At 57.0% G+C, this 27,582-nt stretch overlaps 1 protein-coding gene across 3 annotated transcripts in view; it reads right to left on the reverse strand.

Annotated features, from left to right (window-relative positions):
* The window catches only part of MACROD1 (mono-ADP ribosylhydrolase 1), a 169,643-nt gene that overhangs the window by 120,912 nt on the left and 21,149 nt on the right, over positions 1-27,582 (reverse strand). The window lies entirely within an intron of this gene.

Here is a 27,582-nt window from a genome sequence, read left to right on the forward strand (position 1 = left end):
AGTAGACGATGTGTTGGGGATGGGAGTGAGGTGGGGGAGGAGACTTGGTCTCCGGGGGCTACTGCTGTTCCTAAAGGCTGAGGTGTGTATGTCTCAGACGGGTGGCTTAGGGAGGTGTCACAGCTGGGGCTGCCAGTCCCATCCTAGCTCAGCTTGGCCAGCGCTGGGCTGCTCTCCTTTCTGATATAGATAAAAGCTTTATTTGATTCCAGTGTCCTCGTCTCCCTCCCCCACCACGTGCAATCACCTTAACAGCTACTTTCTGAGCATTTACCATGTGCTGAATGTTCCCTCCTAGGATGGGTAATTAGCGCAGGGATTTTTTTTTTTTTTAATATCAGCTGATTAGACCTATTGGTTTCCATGGCTGCTCAAATAAAGCCCAGAAAAAGAAAAATTCTCGGAAAAACCCTGGGTGATGGCAGTCCCTCCCTGAAAGTAGAAAACTCAGCTGGGCCCACCCCTGGGACTCTTGCTTTAGAGGGAGAGACCAGATCTCTTTCTAAAAATGCCAGCCTCCGAAAGGGCCCTGACTGGGGCCCTCAGAAGAGTTAAGATTTTATTTCCTCACTCTGGAATCCATGTCGCTATCATTCATTTATCAACTGACAGTGCAGTGTGGTGAGCCATGAGATTAAAACGATGATGAAATAATGACAGCGAATTGGAGAGGGGGGAAGAGCGGAGCCTGGGGTTCCGACGTGCCTGCGTCCCAGTAGTCGGGGAGCCCGGGTCACCATCTGTCATTGTGCCGCTTGTTCTGCGCCAAGGAAAAGGAACGTCAAAGAGGAGATGCTGGTCCGAGGGCAGGAGGATGAGAGGGCTGGGAGCGCCTGGTTGGTGCTGTTTTCAAACGGCCTCTGCCGCCGTGCGAAAAGCAAAGGCAGAAGCAGCAGCGGGGCAGGGGTTACGTTAAAAGGCCCGACCGGCGCCTTCAGTGAGGAGATGGGGCTGAAAGGAGCGGACACGACAGCCACGTGGAAAGTAGAAAAATGGGCGCAGGCTCCCAGCGCGGCCTGGGGGGGCTAGCCCACAAAATAGGTCCACTCCCCAGCCCTGGGGAACAGCTGAGCAGCATGGGCACGTTTCACTCGAAACTAGACGTGTTTTTCCTTTTCCTGCCTGAATCATTTTCTCACACAATAAGGTCAAGAGAGAAATTTCCCCAGGCCTTAATGTCAGGTCTGTATAAAAGTCAGCCCCAGGCCGGGCGTGGTGGCTCACGCCTGTAATCCCAGCACTTTGGGAGGCTGAGGCAAGCGGATTTTCTGAGGTCAGGAGTTTGAGACCAGCCTGGTCAACATGGTGAAAGCCCATCTCTCTAAAAATGCAAAAATTAGCCAGGCATAGTGGCAGGCGCCTGTTACCCGGCTACTCGGGAGGCTGAGGCAGGAGAATCGCTTGAACCACGGAGGCAGAGGCTGCAGCGAGCCGAGATTTCGCCACTGCATTCCAGCCTGGGCAAAGAGTGAGACTCCATCTCAAAAAAAAAACAAGTAGGTCCTCCCAGTGGACCATGGACCTCCCAGCCCCGAGATGAGCAGAAGGGCCCACCTGGGATGTCTGGGAGGAGAGTGTGCCTGAGGTGTGCCATGGTGGCACAGGGGACAGAAGTCCCAGGTCTCTGCTGATTCTAAAATGAGACCCCCCCCTCCCTGAAGGGCACCACTCTGATCACTGCCTTCCCCCAAGTCCCGCCCATCTGCAACACAGTGCTGCCAGCACACTGTCCCCACCTCACCTGGGTCCCCCTGTCTCCTCTCCCCACCCTAGACAGGTCAGTTCATGCCCTTAGAGGCTAGGAAGGCATCTGGGGACAGCAGGCGGCCTGGACCGTGAGAGCTGCTTGGGAAGGTCCTGCTTGGCTGGGGCAGGAGTGCGGGGGACTTAGTGCTAGAGAGCAGGCAGAGCTGGGAGCCAGCCTGTGCCCAGCCACGCCCTCCGAGACAAGGCCTAGGTGATGAGCTTTCCTCCCCCCCATTGCACAGAGCAGGCCCAGGCAGGCAGGACCCCTGGCAGCTGCCCCAGAAGAGCTCCTTGGGCCCCAGGACCACGCGAGTCTCCTGCTCCTGGTTCTTGTACTAACTGGGCGAGGGCGGGGCTCGGCCCCTCTTACCAGACCCTGCCTTCCTCATCGTGGGGATCACCCGCCCCCTGGAGCTCTAAGTGTGGATGAAGGTGGATGCTCCACCCAGTCAGGGCCCTGGGACCCAGCTCTAGAGCTGACTTTCTCATCTTTTCTGCTCCTTAGCTATCCTGACACCTTCCCAGGGTCCTTTCTGGGCTTTCCCAGAGGAAGCCCCCAAATATCTGCTGTGTCACAGCCCCCTCAGCCAGGGAGGGGCCAGAAGCTAGGTCCATTCTGAAACCCTATCCCCTCTTGGCCCAGCTCCTCCCAGCTGGTCTCATACCACAAGATAGGAGATGTTTTAGGACACCCAGCCTCCCCTACGCCTCAGACATGTGTGAGGACACAAGGCCTGGGATGCCAACTCCGGGCCTGTCTAAATTCTCCCGGGCTCCCGTGCACAGCCAACATTTCCAAGGGAACATCCGTGGCTGGGCTGACCCTCACAGCCTCTAAGTAGCCAGAACAACCTCAGCAGCCTCAGCACTGATGAGTACATTTTGTGGCATTTAAGGCAGGTTTAAAGTTAAAGATAAAAAAAGCCCACGACACTTCTTTGGTTAAGTGGTTTACCCTTCGTGGTAATTAGATGTAGTGATTGGAATCTCTTTTCTATTACATGGCAATTTTCCTTTAAATTTCCCCTAAAAAAAAAAAAAAAAAGGAAAGGAAAGAAAAGGCAAGGAAGGAGAGAGAGAAGGCACCAGCAGGCCGGGAATCATTTGCATTTTGCGAATGAGGCCTCTTGTAAGCTCAGCTCAGGCGTGGGGCCCAACGTATGGAATGCTTAAGAGATTACTAAAAATAAAATCTATTAATTAGTCATACTCAATTCCGCAGACATGATGTGCATCAAAAGCTCGTTTTCTTCCCTTTTCTCCTTCCCCCTCCCCACAGCCTCCCTCCACAGCCTCCATCTTCTCTAAATAGGCTGGGGCTTGCTCCACAGTAACATGGTGCATGCAGCAGCCGGGGCTTCCCTGACCCAGGGCCAGGATGCAGGTCCGGAGCCAAGAGCAGGGGCATTGCACCTTCCTGGCTCTGGGTGACGCTGGCAGGGGAGGGGACAGCACCTGGGAAGATGGCAGCAGCTAGGAGGGGCCCAACCTGACTCTCCCAAAGCCCAAAGCCCACACCTGCAGTGTGCCTCTTCTCCTTCCCCTGGGGGTCCGGGAAACCCTCCCTCTGAGCCCAGCCCCGCCCTGTCCTAACAAAGCCTGGCAGAGAGCTGGGGAGGGGGTCGGGGAGATGTTTCTCGAGCGGTGCAGGGAAAGAGGGTTTGGTGAGAATATGGCCTCTGTTTCCCCTTCTGTAAAGTGGGGGCTGTGCTAGGGAGGGGTCCAGCGTCACTCAAGAAACTAGCGCTCCAGAGGCCAAGTGGGGGCCTCTCTTCGCTGCTGGTGCTGAAAGGTTCTAGCTGGCCCAAGTCAGGTGAGGGATCCCTGAAGGGTTGGAGGGGCTTGTCAGGGCCTGAGCGGAGGACAGGCCGGGACCCAAGGCTGCCTCCGAACCTGTGCCTCCCTCCTTCACCTCCGGCCCTAGAGCCAAGGAGCCAGGAGAGGAGGAGAAAGAGCAGACCCTCCCCCTTGAAAATGGCAGCTCGAGTCCCAAAGCCAGCCCACTTCAGAAACCTGCTTCCTGCTGAACGTGCCAGAGAGGAGGCTGGGGCTTCTGAGCCTCGCACTTATGAAAAATACAACAAGGAGAATTGGATGCGGCAGAGAGGGAGCAAAGAGGCGGGGAGGGCAATGGGGAGAGCGGGGGCAGTGCTGGCAGGAGGGGCCGGGCGCAGGGACCTGTGCCCCCAAGGGCCAGACCCTGCTCTCAGGGCCAGGACGCCGCCAGGGTCAGTGGCGGCGTCCACGTGCCTCCTCATACTCGATCAGCACAGGTGATGGCAGCTGCTGCCTGCCCCTGGATGGGCGCCAGGGTGAGCACTCACAAGCGATTCGCAGCCGTGCATCGGCCTTCCCGAGTGCAGAGAGGAGGCATTTTTTTTTTCTTAAGGAGGGATAAAAAGGCTCAAAAATGCAAATCGTTACCGTTTACAACCAAGCGAGTCTGCTAAATTGATTAGGAGAGATTAAACTCCTTGGAGGTGAAGGGAAAGGGGGATTTTTCATGGTTTATGAACCTGCCCCAAGTGGCTATCTGCACAGCAGGGACTTTCTGGGCCTCGATGGGTGGGGTGGGGGGTGGGGGTGCAAGGTGGGGCACCTGCCCTGGCTTGGCTCCCTGGGGAGCCAGGCTCTCTGAAGACAACACCAAATGGGCCAGAGCACTCAGGCTTGAGGCTCCAGTACTGCCCTAGGGAAAGGGGCTCAGGCCTCTGGGACAAGTGGCCCATCCAGTCCTTAGAGAGTAGGACTCTAGAGCCGTGGGCTTTTCTGCTTCCTTTGTTCTGGGTGGGTCTGTCTCCAATCCATTCCTTGTGGCCAGTAAAAGGGGAGTGGGTAAAGGGAAAACTGAAGGTCAGGGAAGAGAAAATCTAGCCTAGCAAAGGAAGCAGGCAGTGAGCTCTCCGTCACTGGGAGCATTCAAGCACTAGATGGGGACGTGGCAGATATTTTCCTCCCAAGATCTGGTGCTTTGACTAGAAGATCGTGGTTCCCACCCTTGCTTTCTCATCCCCCAGGACACTGAAAGGGAGCAGATATCAAGAGAAGTTCACCATGTTGCTCAAAGTCACTGGTGTCCCCTGAAAACCCCAAGTCAGGGCAGTCCTGAAGCCAGACCATCCCACCCCACCAAAGAGCCGCTTGTGCCAGCAAAGAGGCTGCAAAATACCCATCCGCAGTGTCCAAGAGGCACCAAGAAAGTACAGATACGTGCCACCCCCTTTCCAGAGTCTAAACTCAGCACCTGTGGCTCGCCGGAGGGGCTGACAGAGAGCGCCTCCCGGGCCCTGCAGCTCCGAAGCCCAGGCTGCGTCCTGGGCCTGTCTCTTAAGCCAGGGCCACCCCACGTGCAGTCCAACACGCTCATGCTGCCGCTGCTGCCACTGTATCCATCCATCCATCACCACCGGTGGACGGCGCCTGGGGCACTTTTCACTCTGTGGTTTTAAGCATTTACTGTTTCTTTTGAAATGTTCCAAGTAGGTGCCTGAAATGCCCATATTTGCTTCTTTTTAAAAACTCACAGAAAGATTCTTTTTGCTCTCCATCCCCTCCCTTTGCTCTTCCCCCTCCCTCAGCATTTTTAATCTGTGGGTTTTCCCTGGTTTTGGAAATTCCAAAAGGGGGGTTCAGGCCCCCTTTCTCACCATAACAGATTTGCAGGTGTGCCTGGAGACCCCCGAAGCCACAGAGAAAAGCCTGGTCTTTTTCTTTTTTTTTTTAGACGGAGTTTTGCTCTTGTTGCCCAGGCTGGAGTGCAAAGGCGCAATCTCGGCTTACCGCAACCCCCGCCTCCCGGGTTCAAGTGATTCTCCTGCCTCAGCCTCCTGATTAGCTAGGATTACAGGCGTGCACCACCACGCCCGGCTAATTTTGCATTTTTAGTAGAGACGGGGTTTCTCCATGTGGATCAGACTGGTATTGAACTCCCAGCCTCAGGTGATCCGCCCACCTTGGCCTCCCAAAGTGCTGGGATTACAGGCATGAGCCACCGCATCTGGCCAAAGCCTCATCTTTTCTCCACATCTCCCCCAGAGACCCCTGCTTGGGACAGCTCCTGCTTCTGGTACCCACTGGAGACCCTGGCCAGGGCCTGGCTCTTTGAGACCATTGTCACAGTCCCCTCCCACCCCTTGTCACTGAAATGCCCGGCCTGTGCCAGGAGAGAGTGTGGGTGTGCTGAGGGCATAGGGCAACCTGTGGGTGGGATGACTGCCCCACGTCCTAACAAAGCCAGCCCCCAAAGCACTGTGGCCATCTGAGCGGGCACAGTGCCCTGGCCCCCCCGCCTCCCTACACCTGAAAGCCCAAAGCCTAAGACCAGAGAGTCCTCAAAGGAAGGTCTTTGCTTCCACCAGCCCTAAATCTCATCAAGGTAGATGGTCAGAGTGAGCACCTTGCCCTTCCCAGGGTCACTGGGGCCCAGCACAGTGCCTGGCGCACAGGGGTACTCAATCCTTTCTCTGCCAGCAACGGAACAAGGCCGCCTCCTCCTCTCACTTCCTCCCCAGTTGCCATCTGCCCACTCAGTGAGGATGGCCCAGGCACGAGTGTTGGCAACAAACGGGCTTCTCTCGTCCTGCACCTGCCCCGCCAGCAGCTGGCACAGAGTGGGGCTCATCTCGGCAGCTTTACCTCTCGGAAGCACCTCGCTCCACCCTGCCTTGGATCCACGTGTCGCCAGCTGTGAGCCAGATGGAGAAATGTAGCCACTCTGAGAGATCCAGTGGCTGCCCCAACCTGCGTCGGTGACTCAGTTTCCCTTCTCCAAGACTTGCCTTGAGTGGATGACAAGGGGGACAGACTTGGGGGAGGGCCCCACAGAGGCGCTGCAAGAAATCCAGATCCCAGGCGACACCTGCTGCCTTGCCTGCCACCCCCGCAGAATCCCTGCACCCGGAGCCACCCACCTGGAGGAACTCATCCGGCTTCCTCTGTAGACGGGGAAAAAACAAACGCACCACAAACCGACAATCAAAGCCATGGCGGATGCGGGGCCGCCAGCGGTTCATCTCCCTGGAGCCAGGCGGCTCCAGGCCTCTCTCACCTTTCTTGTATGGAACGCAGGCTTGCAATGTTCTGAGCCCACCCGTCCTCGGGCTAGTCCCATTTTCAAAAGTTCTGAGTACGCAGGTGAGAAGACACCCCCACAAAACCCCAAAACTAGCCTTAGACTGTTTTTCCCCAACACAACGCACTTCCACACCGCCAGCAGCCCATCTGGGTACCCAAAGCGAGCCACCAGGGGGTTCCGAGGACCCTGCCTGGTGCCTTCCAGCTCATAAGGAGAGGCTGAGAGCCATGGGGAGGAAGCCACATGGCGCAGCGTTCGGGGCTTGTCATCCAAGAGTGAGAGAAGTGTGGAGAGAGGTGACGGAGGGTGGAGTGGGTGTGTGGCGTCGAAATAGGCTAGCCAGAGAGAGGGGTGCTTGTGGGATTCTGTGGCTGGAGCCAGGAGGTAAGTGTGAACAGGGAGGCCAAAGATGAAAGTTATCTAAAAGAGCCCGTACCCCCTATAAACACGGCAGAGGAATGTCTTAAGAGCCACCAACAGTAATTTCCTTTCCGGATGTTAACAGGTTATTTGTATCTCATGTGGCGTTGTAAAGCATTCTGGAGTGGCACACAGCGTCATCCCCTTCCCGGTGGTCTGAAGAGGAGGAGGAGACCAGGGAGGGGTCCTCGGCCAGCCCCTAGCGAATGAGGTGGGTCCTTCTGCTCCACAGAAGGCAAGAAGCCCGCCAGCTAACCGCCCAGGTCAGGGGGAGCAGGCCTGATCTCTCCCAAGCCTGTGACCGAGGTCCCGTCTGATGTCCAAGGGGCCCCTGTGCCGGTACCCCCACTTCCCATGCCCCCCAGCCTCCCTCATCTCCAGAATCAGCCACCCGGGTGCAGCACTGTCTCCTTTCTTTTTCTTGGAAGTGGTCTCAGGGGCCTGAGTGACGGGCCCGACCATCCCCACTACCGCCCGCTGCCATGCGACCAGATGGCTGACCTGGCCCGGCTTTGCGGGGCCCAGACCAGCTTGGCCTCATGCCCACCTGCCTCGCTCCCAACCTCACCACCAGGCAAGGGTTTCCAGAAAACCGAGACACACAAACACCCACCACCACGACAACAACACAAACCAAAGTGCACTGCGAACCGCCCTTTGGCCTCCTTCTTGTAGGTGCCTTGAAACTTCAATGTTGAGATGAATGTGATTAACTACTTGGTCCTATTTTCTGTTTGTCTGTTTTCATAGAAAATGTCCAAGTCCACTTGCCTTGTTCTTTCTTGAAATAAATAGAAAGATTTAACTTTTACGGTCATCTCTGCTGCTGACTCTCGGCTTGGCAACCCATTGGGCCAGGGGCCAGGTGTCCGGGGCACACGTGGTCTCAGCGGCCCACCCCCTCCCCGGGCCTTACCCCGAGGGTCAGCTCACCCCCTCCCCAGGCCTTGCCCCCGAGGGTCAGCTCTGTTCTTGGGGTGCCCTGGCTCGGAGGCGGTGGCCGGGCAGGATGGAGACTGTTCCCTCGGGCACCGTCCCAACCAAAATGATTCCGCTGCAGGAAGAAGGGCCCTCTGTCCCCACCCACAGGCCCCAGAGGTCTACTGACACCTGAGTCACCACGAGGGGACCCACAGCTGAACGCAGACTCCGAGAGGGTCTCTACATGGAGAAGTGTGTCAGCAGGAGCTGTGGGTTATCCTGGAAGAGGCTCCAGCAACCAAGTGGCTCCGGGATAAAAGTGGGACTGTCCGGGTGTTTGGGGACATGAGCTTATGCCACGACCCAAGACGTCCCCCATCCCCTAGATGTGCCCATTACACTCACAGCTCTGGAGCCTCATCTGCCTCTCTCACACCCCAAAGGGAGGGGGACAGGAAGGAACAAAATTTCCATGAGAACAATAGCAGTTTCTGCTAAATTTAACATAAAACAAGAACTCATTACTTCTGCCTGAGATCTGATTTCATGTCTGGATACAGTTAACGGGTTTTTCCTCATATTCCAAGGAAGCAAAGTTAATTCTCGGTGGCAGGTGGCCCTGGGTGGGGTGACGCGGGCCCCAAAGGTGCTCTCTGCCCCACTCTCCTCCTCCAGCCTCACCTCCTGTCCTGCCAGGGCAGGAGCAGCCCAAGAGAGACCACTCTAAGGTGTGGCACACAGTGTGACCACCCAGGAAAGGACCCAGGCTGTTCTTCCAACTTCTCCCTCAGACCCAGCGCACAGTGGGTGCCTAGGAGGGGTGCCCACTCCCTCACCTGAGACCCATTCTCTGGGGCTGCCGAGGGCTCTTTCTGGAACACAGTCAGCCAGCCAGGAGATATTGACTGAGGGCCTACTATTCGCTGGGGCTGGTGTATTCCTGCCTCATGGAGGAGTGGGGAGGAATCTCCGTGGCTGGGGCCTAGCCTGGGTCGGGCTGGGGAGGCTCTCTGGGGAACCAGGTTTCCACAGAGGACGTTTCCATGGATAAGGAGGACTAGGAGGCAATGGGGAAGGCCTGGCACACCGCCCACCTGAGGTAGACAGGAGGGCAGGTCCACTTCTGTGCCCCACTCAGGAAGGCCCTGTGTCCCCCCATATCCCCGTTGCCCCCCTCAGACTCCAGCCGCAGTGCAGTCCCGCCCTCTGCCCACCACCCCCGACGCCCCCCAGGCCCGGTCTGGCTCAGACTCCAGGTCTATGCTGCGCTAGTTTCCCACGCCTCTGCTGGCCTTTCTTACCCGCACAGGTGACCCCTTCTAGCGCCTTGCTTGGCTGGGCCCAGACTGGCAGGTCTTGCCCTCCACACCTCCAGATCCCCAGAGGGTCTGGCACCAGGAGGCTCCGTAAACAGGAATGAAGAGTGAGTCAATAAACAGTAAATCAATCAGCCAATCACTCCATGGATCCATGTGAGTACAAGGAGGATGATTCTCCAAGCACAACAGCCCTTGCCAACCCCAGTGAACCCACCCTTCCCCCAGGAAGTCCTGCTCCCGACTTTACCTCACCCTCCCCATGTGTGGCAGCGCCACAAATCTGGGGATACCTGTGGAGCCCTCAAAACTGGGGAAGAAGGGCTGTGTTCTCCAACTGTGTTCCTCAGCCCCTGGAGCTAACAGAGGTGTTGCCCAGAAAGGGTTCCCGGTCACAGGCCTTTGGGAACCACTGGATTAACACCACTGCCCTCCTGGGGCAGAGCCTTGGAGTCCCTGGGTATTGGGTTAGACCCATGGGCTCCACCAGTTACCACCTGTGCTACTCATCCTCTCTGTGCCTCAGTTTCCACCTCCATGTGTACATGATAACAGTTCCATCCCCAACTGCTGTTGGGAAGGTGAGGTGGGACGACACAGGTAAACCCACTGGGAGTGCCCAGCTCAGAAACCACCCGCACTGACCCTATGGCTGTGACGGAGCCTCTGTGAGAGGGCGTGGGAGGCCGGGTTGCCTACAGTTTGCCTGGAGAGCGTAGGCCTCCCCCACCCCCAGCACAGCCTCCTAGGGGGTTTCTCCCGTATTCCTGGCCCCCAGGGACGGAGCCAGGTGCTGAGCTGGTTGGCACTTCTTGCAGGGAGGCCCAGGTTCTTGGCAGGACCTTCGGAGCCAGGCAGCAAAGTGCCCCCAGGTCCAGCACAGAGAGGCATCCATACAGGGTGGGGCCTGTTCCCCAAAGCACCCCCGCAACACTCGCAGGTCCACAGCCTGCTGAAGAGGATGACAGGCTGGCTGCAGCCTTAGGCTTCAGGATGGGGGGTGGGTGTGGGGGACATGTCAGGTTTTAATACACGCCCCAGGGGAGTTGGAGGCTCAGCCAGGTTTGGGCCGCACAGGAGGGAATTGCCAGGACCTGCATTTCAGGAATGAAAGGAAAACCCTCCAAACATAACCTGTTCTGAAGAGGACTGGGTGGTTGGAGGGGCAGTGAGCCTCCCGTCCTTACAGGAGAGCGAGCAGGGCTGGCCAGTGCCTCAAAGGCACTGCAGGGGACCTGCTGGCCCCAAAGAGCCCTGACACCATGTCTTCAGCTGGATGCCAGGAGATGGGGTGTTTCCCCGAGAAACCTACCCCCCACCACTGCTGCAGCCCCCACCGTGCCACCCTCCAGCCAAGCCACTTTGAGCCCTTTCCTTCCCCACAAATCTCTCAGGACTTGCATTATCACTGAGATTAGGGGCATGTGTGGGTAAGACACCCGAATGGCTGCCCTGCGGCCAAGAGGCACCTCAAGTCCCGGGGCTCCGGCTTTGTGTATCTGACTCCATCTGTTTTGTCAGACTCAGGACTAAAAAGTTTCTGCTTAAACGGGAGAAAGAGTGCATGATACCTTACCCTCCGTGGCTGCTTTCCTGTACTTGGAAACTGCCCTTACCTGGCTACCACTGGGTTCTGGAAGCTTCCCTTCTCCTGCCCCTACTTCCCAGGAGGGGTCTCTGGCCTCACCGAGCATCCTGGAGAAGAGGCGTCCAAACCCGGGAGGGGTCTAACACCCCAGGCCACACCCTCACACCCAAGTTCTGTGGCTGAGTCTTATCACCCAGCCTAGGAGGGTCCCGGACGCATGGGAGGGCACCCAGCTGGCCCTGAAATTCTGCCTCCGTGGGTCTGACGTTGGCTCATCCACTTTCAGGCACCCCAAATAAGGCGTGCTTCCAGGACCCCCCCATACATGCTGCTGCCTCCCTGCCGCTGCACCCACGTCACCTTCCAGTGCTGACACTGCTGCCTCCCCACCCGCCACCCTGTCCAGCACCTCCAGAGGACCTTCTCCTCCTGTGGCAAAGTAAACAGGCTCTCTGGAGTGCTAACTGACAGCACAAATGAAATCCTGCACTTCCCCCCTCGGAGATTTACAGGGGAAGTGAAATCTTATTTGCAATGCTGCCAAGCCTGGGACGAGATGAAATTATGCCTCGAGAAGAGACCCGGCCGGCCCCACGAGGAAGCACTGCATCAGAGATGGGCTTATTAAAACCACGGTGGCCACATTTCAACCTGTTTCAGGTGTTAAGTAATTTACTGCCACCCAGAATTCGGTGGCAGGTTTTTATCATTTTTATTCTTGTGATGCAGGCGAGTGCCCCAGGAGGTCCCTGCGCAGGGAGCTGCGGGTCTAAATGCTCCCTATCACCCCCGCCCTAGGCACTGCAGAGGGAAATGGGGGCCAGCTGCCTGAAGCGGGTGAGGACACCCTGACTCTCTCCAGGGTTACACCCAGCTTGGCCATAGGTCAGAGTGACGGGGAGGGCAGGCTTTAAGGCCCTCACCCCACCCACGTGTGGGGGCTCTGTGATCCCTCAAAGACCCTTGGGACGTTTTCTTTTCTTTGATGGAGTCTCGCTGTGTCGCCAAGGCTGGTGTACAGTGAGGTGATCTCGGCAGCTTCCACCTCCCAGGTTCAAGCGATTCTCCTGCCTCAGCCTCCCAAGTAGCTGGGTGTACAGGCGTGTGCCACCATGCCCGGCTAATTTTTGTATTTTTACTAGAAATGGGGTTTCTCCATGTTGGCCAGGCTGGTCTTGAACTCCCAACCTCAATGATCCGCCCACCTTGGTCTCCCAAAGTGCTGGGATTACAGGAGTGAGCCACCACACCTGGCCCCTCAGGATGTTTTCTGAAGGCAGCAAGAGTGTAAGCTCCCTGGGAGCAGAGACTACCCTGTCTCAGGATGTGACTGCCAACCAAGCCTTTATTGAACACCTACTGCATGCCAGGCCCTGTTCAGATGGGGAACACGCAGCGAATGGGACCGAGAGCCCCCTGCCCCGTGGAGCTCACGTGCTGCCTGTTGAGGTTGGTTGATGAAAATCTCCTAGAGGTAAATAGGCCCTTGAAAGAAAAGAAGCTGACGAGGGGGGCAAGGGGAACCGGAGGGAAGTGAGTGGCGGGAGGGAGGGGCGCACTTGACTGAGCATCTGCTACATGCCAGTCATCACAGTGACTGCTGGCAGCCCTGGAAGTGGGGCCTCCCCACACCGGAGCTGCTGGGGCCAGGTCTCTGCACCGTCCCCTGCTCTGGAGAACTATGCAGAAACGGCTGATACTCCGTCCAAACTCATGAGGAACACAGTCTCCCATTCATGGGGAGCTGGGGACAAGGGGACCTACAGTCTGGGACCCATGGGGTTAGGAACAGCCCCACATCCTCCGAGCTCTCGAGCCCTTTCTCAGTGGTCCCGGGAGGAGAGCTGTTTGATGCCTGCTGGCTTTGGGGGGATTAATCCTATTATGGAGGCTCCCGGGGCTTATCTGATGCCCCCTTTCTCCACCTGTTTTCAGATACTCCAGGAAGACCAAGGGGAATCTTCTATGTCCAGGCTGAGCCAAGAGCAGAAATTCTTTAATTAGCTTTCTCCTGGATCACGGCCCTGGCGAATGGATTGGTCATTGGGGGTGGGGCTGGGGGAGGGGAAAGGGATTGAAGTCCTCTTTAAAGCAGAGATTACAAACCCAGGCTGAAGGGCTTCAGGGCAGTTGCCAGGGATGGGCGGGTCCCGAGCAAGCCCTCCCCAGTCAGCGGCTCCTCAGGGTCTGGCAGATGGAATCTGCCACCAGGAAGATGCAGGGATGTGCTCTATTGAGCCTGCGGTCCTCAGGAAGCTGGCACGGAGAGATGCTTGGCACAGTCCAGGCTGTGTGCCCGGGTCTCCTAATGAATGTGGCTCTTCCCCATGTGACCATCCAGATCTGTAACTTCATAATTAGGGGATATTTCCTGAAGGGGCGCCCATCTGCGAGAGGCAAGGCAGCGGGGGCCAGTGGTGCCAGGCACCAGGCATCTGTCACCGAGCTTCATCCTCATGGCAGGGAGGCACAGCAGGCTGGCTTACTCCCATTTTAAAACAAGCAAACCAAGGCCCAGATCTAAGCAGCTTGCCCAAGGCAATGGTGACGGAGTTAGCTCTGGAACCAGGTCTGTCCAGGTTCCCCACACTGCCCCGAGTCCTGGCCCCATGAGGCCTCATGAAGAGACCAGGCTGAGGGTCAGTGAGCTGGAGAGAAATGCACACCCATGAGCCCCAGCCAGAGCGCCCTGGGGGGAAATAGACCTCCCCAAGAAGACCTCCCACAGGAAGCCGTCCCTGAGCAGCCCCCCAGCGCCTTGGATTCCTGCACAGATGCACGGAGCCCCCACGCTATGCCCTGCTGCCCCGCTACACAGGGAGCAGGGACCAGGTCTTAATCACTTCGTGCCCTTTGAATGCAGAAAGGAAGGTGGCATCCACCTCGGCTTGGGGAACTGGAAAGAAGACTGGCAGGAAGCCAGGGGCACAGGATAGGCCAGGCTATGCCTCAAAAGATGGGGGACAGGGACAGAGGGAGCCGAGGGAGGAGACTGCTGGGGATCCCAGGCTGGAGCTCTCCCACTGGCTGCCTTGCACAGGAAGGCACATGCAAAGTGAGACGGCAGGAGGCCGAGCCAGATGCCCGGGGCTGCGGCCGTGTGAAGTGTGGCTTGCGTTCTTTCCCTTGATCTCCTCCCGAAAGGCAGCTCCCCTGTGCTCTGGAAGCACTGGACGCAGGTGGAGCAGGCAGAGAAAGACATCTGGACCCGGACCCCATGGGCATGGCCCTGCAACCCACCCCAGCCTCCCTTCCCAGTGCAGCAAGCTGAGCCACTCCCAGAGCGGGCTGAGCCACTCCCAGAGCGGGCTGACCCAGGGCCCTTGTCCCCTGTCCCTGACTCTCAGATAGGTTTTCCCCTGGGATCCGGTCATGACAGGTGACTTGCAGGACCCTAGGGCACCCCAGCTGCCCGGGTACATCTCCCTTATTCCCCCTTGCAGCCCCAGCACCTGCTGCAGGAATTAATGAAATGAATGAATGACTGTTACGGAGTACATGAGAGCGACGGCAAACCCAGGTCTGGGGAAGTTCCTGGAGGGGAGGGTTTCTCAGCTGGGACCTGGAGGATGGTCGGAGTCAGCCAAGGAAATGGAGGAGAGGGTGCTCCTGTCAGGGGTAAGTGCCCAGGCAAAGGCCAGGAGCAGAGACAGAACATGCAGCTATAAAGCCCAAAGTCACCCAGCCCAGCTAGAATGGATAGGGTAGGAGAGGGAATGAATTAATGAGAAAAGGCAGGAGAAGTTCTGGGGCTGGATGATGGAAGTGGTCATCAGGGCAAGAAGGCTGAGGTCACTATTAGAGCTTCTCACAGTGGAGGATTCCAGGGGATTCCAAAGAAGCCAAGATAACAGCCAGGGCCGCCCAGCTCTGGAGGTCCCCATGTCCATCACAGTCACTCCACCGCACCCTGAGCTTTGCAGTGCACCCATGGCACCAGCCATGAGGTCGCAGAGAGTTGAAACCCTGAAGCAGGAAGCAGCATTCCCCTAGTGAGAGGCCAGGCCCAGAGACCCCAGCCTCTGTCAAGGAAGCGTGAGGACCCCAGGGGCAAGGGAGCTGGGGGCGTAGGGGTGAGACTGGAAGCTGAACCCACAGGGAGGAGTGAAAGCAAAGGATACAAAGGCAGTGGCAGCAGCCCCGCTGAGACTTGCTGTGAGCAGAGAGGAGCCCTGTTTATCTGGCATGAAGCAAGTATTTCCAGGCACCTACTATGTGCGGGTTTGGTGTGAGATGCAGGGGTGGGGGACAGCACCTGAGGAAGCACCTGCCTCCCCTGGCTGTGCCACACCTGTACACAGTAATACTTGTAGCACCTGCCTCTCCGGTGGGTGAAGAATGATGTCTCTCATTTCAATTAGCTTTTTCTTGATTACTAGCGAAGTTCTGCGTCTTTTCACTTGTTTACTGGCCATTTGTTTTTCTCCTACCGGGAATTGCCTGTCCACATCTTTCACCCATTTTTCTTATTGATTTGTAGGAGCTCTTCGCATATTAAGAGAGGAGTAGAGAAGCAGCCTTCTCCTAGGGCGGGGCCCTCAGAGTCTCCCTCCAGGGTCCTTGGTCCCAGGGAAGGCAGGAAGATTTGTGTGAGTTGCTGGGTGCTCCCGCTGAATCTCTGCCCCCTGCCCAGCTCCCGATCAGCCAACTCTGCTGGAAGATGAGGCATCTCCTGCAGGTGAGAGCCCCTGCCAGGCCTGCATCCTGACTGGTAAAACCCAGAGGGCTTATTTTTCACTTACACTGAGAAGTCTACACTGCCAGTGGCTGGCAAGGTGCCCCAGATGGCACCTGAGGGGAGCCAGCTGGCATACCCGGGCATCACAGAGGACAGAATGACTCTCGCCATCCCAGGTCAGTCTAGCGGGGACCATATGACAAACGGGACAGGTCCTGAAGCCTCAGTCCGGCCCTCCCACTAGAATTCCAGGCCCCCACCCGGTCCTGGCACACACCTTCCCTGTCCCCCTTTCCAGCTACAACGGTCCCTAAAGGGCAACCCCGGCCAGGGCCACTCAACTTTGGAGGTCACCATGTCCATCACAGTCACTCCACCCCACCCTGAGCTTTGCAGGAGACACCTGAGCCCTTACCGCTTGCCCTCGGCCACCTGACCTTTCAGGGCCAGAACCATCCCTGCATTTTATTTTCCTTCCAGAGCATCCCACATTTCAGCGGACAAACACGCAGGCCATAAAACTGATTTCCAAAGCCTATAAAGGCAATAACATTTAGGGAGGAGGAAAAATAAAGCCCCTCCTTTCCTAGAGTAACGGCTGCCGGGAGTCCTCGAGGGGCCCCTTCTGCAGCTTGAGGGGAGCAGCGCAGGGCCAGCCTGCAGCCTTCCCCGCGCCAGGTGGTAAATGGCCACCCAGCACATGTTCCAAGGGCCCACGGCAGCCAGAGAGACTGCAAACTGCCTGCTTACCCTCTTCCCTGGTGCCCCTGCCCAAGGCTGTGTGGTTCCCCAAGAACCAGGGAAGCCTCGTTGGCACCCCGTGCCTGCCCTCTCTCCCCTTCCCTCACTTAGCTCTCTGCAAGGACCCCTAGAGCAGCTTCCCAGCTGGTCCAAGTCACCCCTGCTGCAGCCAGTGCAGGGGACGGCCCATGCTGCGGGCGGCCCGGTGGAAGTCCTAGGCAGCCAAACCCACCGTCCTGCTCCCCGCCACGCTCGGCTGAGCTCTCTGGGGAATGCAAAGGACACTGCCACAAAGGTGGCCACCATGACCTCGATGGCAGAGTGGGAGGGGATCCCATCAGGGACCAGAAACCTCAGCCCTCCCTCAAGCTCTCCAGACACACCCATCCTGGGCTGTCACCAAGTTCACTAACCAGAACAACACCTAGAGTGGTCACCGTGTGCCCACACCTCCTCATTCATTCATCCATTCACCCATTCATTGATTCATTTAAGGGCACATCCCAGGATACATAGGGAAAAGATCTGGGTTCAAGCTTCCTGGATCCCAGACAAGTCACTTACGGTCTCTATAGCATAGCTTCCCAACCTGAGAAGTGGGACTCATAGCCACCTCTCAGGCCATGACTGTGATGGTTATTCTGGGTTGGGAGAGCTGCTGGATGAGAGTGGGACACGTTAGCAGCTGCAAGCCTGGGCCCAGTATGAGGGCAAGGTCCAGAGGGGAGGGGCCTGCCTGGAGGCAGGGGGATGCACCGAAGGACCCCAACAGTCCTTTCCAGGCAAGGATGCAACAAGGCCAGGAGACAAGGCCTGTCCAGGGCAGACCCACCAGAGAGGGTCAGAGGGACCCCCCCGACCTGTGAGGGACCCAGATGGCTTCCAGGAGCCCCAAGCCCGGAAGTCACTCATCCTCCTTTTTCTCCGGGATTAGAACACATCGTGACGTGGAATTAGCTACGGGATCAGCCTCTGAAAAGAGGTGGACAGATTCGGGAGATGGGGATCTTCCAACCAGGGAGACCCTCCCTGCACAGGGGCCTCCCCAAGTCTCTGCAGGGATGGGGGGATAAGGAAGTGGGGGTGCCAGCCCTCGGGAGCAGCAGGGAGGGCTGGCGCGGGGCTGGAGTGGGCATCTCAGCATTTGCATGGAGAGCTCTCTGTGGTGCTGAATTTATGCAGCCGCTTGTGTGATTCCTAAGGCGAGACGAATCTCCAGGCCGCTTTTCTCAGCAGGAACAAGGCTTTTCTTCAAATCGATGGTGACACATTTTTAAACTCCGATATTAAGGAGGGAAAGATTTTGCCAGCCCCCCAGGGGCAATGCTTATTAGTCACAGGCTCATCTGAGAGAAACAGCAACAGCAGAACCCAGTGGGCCTGAGCAAGACAAGAGGCCCAGAGGCCAGCTGCCATGAGCACGACACAGGGGAGTCGACAGTGGCAAATAGGAGGGCAGCGGCGGGGGGGTCTCCTGAGCTGGGGCACAGCCATGTGAGGGGCGAGCACTTTGGGATGGGCTCTGGAGCAAGGGATAAACCACCCTTGGGGGAGATAAAGAATAGTTGGTGAGGATACTAGAGAGGAAAAATGAAGAAAAAAGGCCAAGAGGAGAAAGAAAAGGAGGCATTCAGCCGAAATTTAAATTGACTTCCAAGCTTGGAGTTATGGATCCTAAAATCTTGTTACAAATTTTGCAGTGGCTGCTGGGAAGCTCAAAGCTGCATCTCATATTCAGTTGCAACAGATTTGCTCAGCCTAGTTTTGAGGTGTCATCCGGGCCGGGTCAGGAGAGGATACCAGGAGCCAAGATACCCCCAAGTAGCCATCGAGAGTGTAAACTACAAGGGCAGATATGAGCCATAGTTCCTCGGAAGGCCACACACCAGCATCGAGTGGCAGGTGCCGGGGCAGAGAGCAGGCCGTGACCAGGAACCAGGCAAGAGGCTGGTGGCCTGGAAAGCACGTGCTGAGGGCATCCAGGCCGCAGAATTCCAGTTGGGACCAGGAGCACAGTTCTTAGGAGATACCCAGCTCAGCATCCCCTGCTGTGGCTTGGTTCTTTTTGTTCCTGTTTTAATGGTTCTCAATTTTACTGTTCCTATTTTTCGGTGGAAATAAGTAAATGTTTTTTAAAAAATTAATGCCAGCTCACATGCCCATTTCCTTGGTGACAGTAGTCACCATTTACTGAATTCCAATGACTTGTCAAGTGTTTGCATGCACCGTCCTCCGCCTTCAGAGGGGACATCGCTCTCCTGGGTTTACAGATGAGGAAACTGAGGTTCAGGGGAGAGGTGTATCCTGGCCAAGGTCACAAGAGCTAGCAAGTGGCCACAGCAGGACTTGAACCCAGCCCTGTCCCATGCACACCGGAAGACTCCTGCCTCCTTGTTAGGAGAAAGAGGAGGCTGGGTGGAAGCCGAGGCCAGGGAGGCCCTGAGAGGCAGTCAGCTGACTCACAGAACCCCCTCCCCAGCACTGCCTGGTCTCCTCCCGGGCAAACATACTCCACCTTCCTGTGACCCTCACGGGGAACCCGCCGGCTGCCAGAGGGGATTTAGCTCCTTTGACAATTGAAGCTGCAAAGCTCTCGTCACAAATGTCAATTCTGGGCCATTTGCTTCGTAGATTTTAATGTTCCTGTTTCTCCTCAACGTCCTCAGCAAGGTAGCTCTTGATTTTCAAAAGGGATGTGGCGTTTGATGATGTTTAAACCGTACCTGAAATACAGCCAGGCGGCAATAATAAAACAGCCGCGGGCCCTGCTGGCAGAGGAATGGCTGACAGCCGGGCCTCTCTCCCCACCTGCGATGCTGCTCGCTCGACTCTGGTTTTTACCGCAATTACAATGTCCAAAGAGGAGGAGGAGGCAGCGGCGGGGAGGAGGAGAGTGGGGAATGGGCGTTCAAGGGCCACTTGTTGCCGCCAGGAGGTGGGTGCCACTGATTGGGAATTTTTTTTTTTTTTTTTAAGACAGAGTCGTGCTCTGTTGCCCAGGCTGGAGTGCGGTGGCGCCATCTCAGCTCACTGCAACTTCTGCCTCCCAGGTTCAAGCAATTCTCCTGCCTCAGCCTCCCGAGTAGCTGGGATTACAGGCACCTGCCATCATGCCCGGCTAATTTTTGTATTTTTGTAGAGACGGGGTTTCACTATGTTGGCCAGGCTGGTCTTGAGCTCCTGACCTCAGGTGATCCACCCACCTTGGCCTCCCAAAGTGCTGGGATTATAGGTGTGAGCCACCATGCCCGGTCCACTGATGGGTTTTAATGAACCGAAGGGAATGCCAGCCATGCCTCAGTGGAGGAAGCCACCAGTGACCTCTCAGCCCTGCCTCTGCTTGCTGCCTCCCGCACCACCGTCAGGACAAGCTCCGTCCTGGAGCCCATCCTCCCCCGGATCTGCAGCCCACATGCTCTCCATGCTCCTGCATCCTCCCGTCCTCCCTGGCTTCCATCTCCTGACACCCGGCGCGGATATAAACAGCCGCATCCCTGCCCCTGCCGGGAGTGGACAGAGCAGGAGTGGACAGAGCAGGAGACCCCCACACAGCCGTGCCTACCAGGGCAGCCTGCTTAGCCGTGAGCCATCATGAGTTCTTGTATGTCCTTCCAGGGGCAGGCATGCTTGGGCTGCCCCCACCGCGGAGGAGCCCTGTCCAGGGACGGAGACCCAGAGTCCATGGAGCTTCCCCTGCCCTCGAGGGGCTCAGAGTCCTATGGGTGGTAAAGTGAGATCCCTCACTGCTAATAACAATCACTACCATTTATGAGCCCCTCCAGCGTGCTGGGCCTTCCAGGCAGTAATGCATTTTTTTCCTATTAATGCCCCCATAAGGAACAGATGGGAAGCCCCAAGGCCTAAAGAGGCAGGGGATGGCCGGGTGCAGTGGCTCACGCCTGTAATCCCAGCACTTTGGGAGGTGGAGGCGGGCGGTTCACAAGGTCAGGAGATCAAGACCATCCTGGCTAACACGGTGAAACCCTGTGTCTACTAAAAATATAAAAAATTAGCCAGGCGTGGTGGCGGGCGCCTGTAATCCCAGCTACTCGGGAGGCTGAGGCAGGAGAAGAGCGTGAACCTGGGAGGCGGAGCTTGCAGTGAGCCGAGATTGGGCCACTGCACTCTAGCCTGGGTGAAAGAGTGAGACTCCATCTCACAAAAAAAGAAAAAAAAAAGAGGCAGGGGCTTGCCCAACACAGTGGTGGAACCAGATCTTAGCCAGTTCTGTCTGGTAAGCAGCCACTGCCCTGGCCTCTGGGTGGGACCTCCGAAGCTGGCCAACCAAACATGCCAGCGCCCTCCGCCCCACCCCTGAAGGCCTTCAGGGGCCTTCTCTGGCAGTTTAGGCCTCAGCAGATGGCAACCAGGCCCTGACAGGGCCACTTCAGTCACATGGCTTCCCTGGGGACATCCCTTGTCCTAGCCACCTCATGCCCCGCTGCACAGGCCGTTTCCACATGACCACACATCCTTCCCAATGGAAGGCAGAGCAGGCGCCTTGCTGGCAGTGGGGAGTGAGGGGCTCAGTCTGCCTGCCCTATGCCCTCATAGTCAGGAAATCCATCCAAGAGACTCTGGCGGTCAGGAGAGGGCCGTCCCCTCGGCCATGCCAGGTCCAGCAGGTGACTCGATTCCCTACCACGAATATGGGAAGGAGATGCCTTCAGCCCATTCAGGATAGAGGGACCATTCCCCTGTTCCCAGCCCCACCAAGTGCTGGGTGCAGGGCAGGTGCTGGCTGATAGGATGCCTGGTTCAGCGGGTCTCAGCAGCCCTTCCAGAGCAGCAGCTACGGCAACGAGAACTACAGCTGGCATCTCCTGGGCGCTCGCTCTGTGCCAGACACTGTACTGAGCATGCTACACAAGCGGTCTCTTCTCAAACCCACAGTGCTGGGGGCTGGGTCCCCATGCACTCTTATCCCTGTTTTACAGACAAGAAAACAGGCTCAGAGAGGTTAAGTGATTTGCCCAAGGTCACACAGCTGGTACACGGTGAAGCCAGGACTTGTACCCAGGACTCCAACTCTCAGTTACAAGATGTCCCACATGGCCAGGCATAGTGGCTCACACCTGTAATCCTAGCACTTTTGGAGGCCTAGGCAGGAGGATCGCTTGAGCCCAGGAGTCTGAGACCAGCCTGGGCAATATGGTGTAAATCCACTTCTACCAAAAATACAAAAATTAGCTGGGCATGGTTGCCTGAGCCTGTGGTCCCAGCTACTCGGGAGGCTAAGGCGGGAGGATTGCTTGAGCCCAGGAGGTCAAGGCTGCAGTGAGCTGTGGTCACACCAATGCACTCCGGCCTGGGTGGCAGAGCAAGACCCTATCTTTAAGAAAATGTCCACATGGAGAATCCACAGTAGATGGGGCTATTTGCGGTGGGGGAGGTGAGGAGACGGGGCCTGGGTCCTCCTTGACTGTTAATCCTGTTATGTCCTGGAATCCACGCCAAGCTGGGACCAGGCCCGGCCAGGACTCATCCAGGAAGCCCCAGGGTCAGGGTCTGGAGTGTGTCTGAACCCACTCTAGAGGTCTAGGGCAAAGATTCAAGTCAACGCACCCACAGACACTGCCATCTGCACAGAGCCGGGGAGCGGGGGCACTGTGGCCACCGTGTGCTGTTGCAGCCAGACCCCTTCATGTTCTAGGCACACAGAGTACCCATCCGTTAAACGGGCAGGCAAGCCGCGGCCTCCTGGGGAGCCCTGAAACCAGTTCGGCTGCGCCTTGCCAAGGAACTGGCGGATCATTCCAGGAGAGTGAGCCAAGGGCTGCAGATCCAGCCCTTTTCATGCTTGGCCAATTTAATGGTCCCCATTAATTTCAAAACACACACATTCCCACAAGCTCCGGCCTCCTCGGCTCAGCGCTCGGGTGGACAGCACACCGGGGACACAGGCAGGGGCACAGGTGTGGGCACTGAGGCCTCAAGGACAGGAAGGGGCCAGAGAGGATGTGCTCGGGACACTGGGCACAGGGTGGGAGGCAGGGTGGCCACCCCATGTGGGGGCAGCAGACCCCTAGCTGGGGCTTTCTAACTACGAGTCTGCCGCAAGGGGGAGAAAAGGCCCTTGGGTTTGCAGTTCTGCTTTGCCACCTTCCTGCTGTGTGACCCTGAGCAGGTCACTGTCCCCCTCTGGGCTTCAGATCCTCCCCTGTCCTCCTCTACAGGACTCCAAATGCCAGGAGGGCAGGCACTGGGTTACACTGGGCCTTGTACCTCCAGCGCCTCGAAAGGAGCCAGGAACCTCACGAGGACCCAGAAATGCCCACCACCATCCTAATCTGTAAAATGGATCAGCCCCTTCAGGCCCAGGGGGTGGGGTAGGGGGCTGGGCTAGGCAGGAAGAGGGGACTTAGAGGGTGTCACTGGTTCGTGCAGCCCCTCCCACCACCTGACCAAGTCTCATGGGCATGGAGTCACTTATCATTCAACAAACATCAGGTCAGACATGGTGGCTCACACCTATAATCTGATCATGTTGGGAAGCCGAGGCAAGAGGATGACTTGAGCTCGGGAGTTTGAGATCAGTCTGGGCAACACAGGGAAACCCTACCTCTACAAAAAAATTTACAAAAGAAATCTACTGAAACCCAGGACAGAGAGTTACTGGGTCCACAGTCTACTCTCACATTCCCCGTGGAAATGACAGAAGAACTTAAGGTAAGAAGCAGGGGACTGGGCGGAAGACCTTGGGATGAAAGGACCCTGGAAGGTCCTTTCTGAGTGCCGACCCCGGCCAATGCTCCACTCACTGGACCAGGCCCTGCGAGCCCATGAGGGCATCTCAATAATTCAGGAGGGATCCATCATTTATGAATTTATGTAACCACTGCCCGACCTTGTGGGGATGAGCCACCCTCCTCTTGCACTGGTAGAAATTAGCTCCTGGCCGTGTCTGGGTGTTCCGGGCTTTCTAATGTGGGGAAGGGGCCCCTTGGACCCCAGGCATCCTGACTGGCCCCCCTGATCAACTCTGCCCCTCACTTCCAGACGACCCAGAGGAAGCTAGCGAAAGAGCAAACCTGGGCCGGGCATGGTGGCTCACGGCTGTAGTCCCAGCACTTTGGGAGGCTGAGGCAGGTAGATTGCTTGAGCCTGGGAGTTCAAAATCAGCCTGGGCAACATGGCGAGACCTCGTCTCTACAAAAAATAAAAAAATTAGCTGGGAGGGGTGGCATGCCTGTGGTCCCTGCTACTCAGGAGGCTGAGATGGGAGGAACACTTGAGTCCAGGAGATCGAGGCTGCAGTGAGCCATGATTGCACCACTGTACTCCAGCCTGGGGAACAGTGTGACCCTGTCAAAAAAAAGGGAGGAAGAGAGGGAGGAAGGGAGGGAGGGAGGGAGGAAAGGAAGAGAGGAAGGAAAGAAAGGAAAAAAGGAAAGAAAGGAAGGAAGAAAGGAAAGAAAGGAAAAAGAAAGAAAAAAACCTGATGGTCTCTCTCTTAAACCCCAAATCTGAAAGATGAGGGTTTGATTCCCAGCCCTGCCTTTTACCCAGAGCCATGACCCGTGGGTGCCTCAGTGTCCTCAGTGTCCTCATCTGTATAATGGGGGAAATGTCAGTGCCTGACTCAGACACGAGGCAACGTATGCAGCGTGTCGAGCAGAGGGAACACTCAGTACCAATCAGCAGGTGACAGGCTACCCTCATTCCAGAGCCGGGGCTCCATGGGGCATGCCGGAGACTTGAAGGGGCTTGGGACACAGGATGCCGGGCAGGCTGAGGAGCTGAAGCCCACCAGGAGGCCTCAGGGGACCCAGGAGCCCAGATTCAGATGTTGGTCCCATCTTTTTTACAACGACCCCTCCCCCCTGTGGCAAACTTCTGCCCCACCTCTCAGTTTCCTGGCCATGAGGACAGACAGGACACACCCACTCTCAGAACTCAAATTCATCAACCAAAAAAACGAGAACAGAGAGGAGGTGTTTCCTTCCCCCAACCCTGACACACACACACACACACACACACACACACACACACACACACACACACACACAATTTCCTGGGGGCTCTGGAGCTCGGCAAACCTCCCATTCCAGCTCTACTACCATTTAGCTGTGTGACCTTAAGTAAGTTGCTTCACATCTCTGAGCCTCCATTTCACCATTAGCACAATGAGACTGAAATAGTGCAAGAGAGGTTAACTGCACAGGGTATGAATGCAGCCTAGACCTAGAGGGAGACACCTCCCACCCCAAGCTCTAGGTTTCCCTGTCCTTACTATCTTATGCTCCCTGCCCCCATTTTTCCACCCAGCAGCCCAAGTGATCTGACCAAGCCCCCCCAACTCAGGCCCGGGCCGTGGCTCACTCCAGACCTCTCAGAGCCTCCCCACAGCATCCTGTCCACCTCACCCCTCCCTGTCTGTGCTCTCTCCCCACAGAATGCTCTTGCCCCGACTTCTGACTTAGCACCCCGTCCAACCCAAGCACCCTCTCCTCCAGGCAGCCTTCCCCACTGCTTCCCTCCCCCGCAGGCCAGACTCCTGTCTCTCATGCACCATGGTTCCTTTTCCATTCACATATGTCACTCTTTATCTGGAATTAGAGACTGTGTCCTTTGCAGCCCAGGCCCACCCCACAGTGTGGTGCATAACAGCCGTATCATCTATGTATGTTGCATGGATGAAAGTGCCTGAAGTCACCTGCTGAGGTGGGGCTTGTTATTTGATCCCCGAAAATGGGGTAACAATCCTGCCTGCCTCTCGGGCCTCTGAGAGCACTGCACACATCCAGAGTGGCCGGAGCACCGGAAAGTGGCCTGGCCCCACCCGCGCTTGGCTTCCCCTGAGGAGGAGGGAGCCCAGGGCCAGGCCTGTGCAGCTAGCAGGTTCCAGCAGCAAAGTCTGCTATGCAGCCAGCCCTGGGCTCGTTGCTGGCCCGGCCACCTCCCCTGCCCACTGCGGAGAGGTTTCTGCTGTCGTGGCGGCCGGCAAGCCTCAGCAAACACATTTAAATCTGAAGTGACAGATAAAGCGATTTACGGTGACAGTTTAGCGTCAGATCACTTCCCACAAGGCAGTCCGCATCCCTGCGGGCCCCCTGCTTGGTAGTCCATCAAGGCGGTCTCTAAATCACTGACTCCAAGCGGCACCCGGGGACGGCCAGGCGCAGGGGCAGGTGGCCGCTCAGGTGGCGACTCAGGTCCTGGCCTGCTCCTTCTCACCAGGCCAGGCTCTGCTGGGCCCTCCAGGCGGCAGAAGAGGATGAGGCAGGGGCTGCTGGTGCTTGGGAGGAGGGCGGTGATAAGTGGCCAGCAGATTCTCACAAATCAAAGCCCTAAGACTTAAGGAGACAGAACGCCACTTCATGACTTATTTTAAATAAATAAGCGGCTTAAAAATCTCCCTGCGAGGTCGGCTTGTCGCTGTGAAACATGGCTTCCCGCCCGTCCCTGCCGCACACCCGGGCCCCTCAAAGGCTTGCCGACCCGCCTCGCCTCCCGCCACCTCCTTGCAGAATTAATTGGTCCCTGCGGCGTTGCGTGGCACTTTGTTCAGACCTTGCTCCTAGCACTTTGTCACATTATACTCTGCTTAGTTGCTCTCGCTCCTGACTTTCCAGTAATCATTTCCTGGGGACTCTCCATGTGCCAGGCCCTGGGCCCAGGGCTGGACAGGCCTGAACTCCTGTCCTCCTCGCCCCTGCCCTGTGGTGGAACTGATGCTGATGCCATTTCTCAGATGAGGAAGTAGAGGCCACGGAGTGGCCAGCAGGGGCGCTGGGACCCTGACCTGCTCCTGGCCATGGTGCGCACAGCCCATGCTCACTGCTCTGGGCTGGCGTTGATGCAAAAGATCCCTTCCATCTTTGCACAAAGACTTTCATCCATCTCTGCCCTGTCCTCTTATGACATGAAGGCCAAAGCCAGGCAGCCGGACCCCTGGGTTGGCCAAGAATGGGGATCTTTCTTTTTTTTTGAGATGGAATCTTGCTCTGTCACCCAGCAACCAGGATGGAGTGCAGTGGTGCAATCTCGGCTCACTGCAACCTCCGCCTCCCAGGTTCAAGCAATTCTTCTGCCTCAGCTTCCTGAGTAGCTGGGACTACAGGCGCGTGCCACTGTGTCTGGCTAATTTTTGTATTTTTAATAGAGACTGGGTTTCACCATGTTGGCCAGGCTGGTCTCAAACTCCTGACCTCAAGTGATCCTCCCGCCTCGGCCTCCCAAAGTGCTAGGATTACAGGCTTGAGCCACCGTGCCTGGCCAAGAATGGGGATCTTTCTTTGTGCCCAGACACGTCCTGCCCAGGACTCTGCTATCTGTCAGGAACAAGAAGTCCACACACACAGGTCTGATGCACCAGGAAACTCAAGGGCAGGGAGGTGGCCTAGTCAAGGTCACTGCACCCCTGTGGTGAAAAGGAGACATAAACACCCTGGAAGCCACAGCACCCCCTAGTGGAGACCCTGAGACTGGAGCTCTCCCCAGAAACAAGCCCGAGGTCATAGGCAAGGCTGGAAAGGCAGGCACCGGCTCTGAGAATCTCCTCCTCCAGAAGAGGGGGCCTGCGAGGGCTCCCTGGCTTATCTCCTGCACGCGGCAGCCCAATTTCATTAAGATGGATGTGCCATGCTCCTGTGGGCAGGAGCTGTGGCCGGCACAGATGGCAGGAGCCTGAGACTCTCCCGGGTGCTGCCCAAGCAAGCGGCCTCAGCTGGCAGCCCACGGGGACAGGGCCCAGGGAGGCCTGCACTGTGCCTGAGGGTGTGGGGGTTTGTCCCGTCCCTGTAACTTCAAGCCCTGCCACCCGCCAGCCCGGCATCCCCACTTCTATGCTTCTGCCCAACCTCCCACCTCACTCCCCCCACATCCCATACAAACACACATCACACCACACACACCCTCCATCACCCACACCCCACGCATCACACAAGCACAGACACACACACACATCACACACACACACGCATCACACACATCAAATGCATACGTACACCCCCCCACACATAGGCCAAACTCCTGACCTCACACACACACTCTATCACACACACCCCACGCATCACACAAGCACAGACACAAACACGCTACATCACAAACACACGCACCACACACATCACACACACAGGCCGAACTCCTGACCTCA

Source organism: Symphalangus syndactylus, chromosome 1 (assembly GCF_028878055.3).
Source record: "Symphalangus syndactylus isolate Jambi chromosome 1, NHGRI_mSymSyn1-v2.1_pri, whole genome shotgun sequence".
Lineage (NCBI taxonomy): Eukaryota > Metazoa > Chordata > Mammalia > Primates > Hylobatidae > Symphalangus > Symphalangus syndactylus.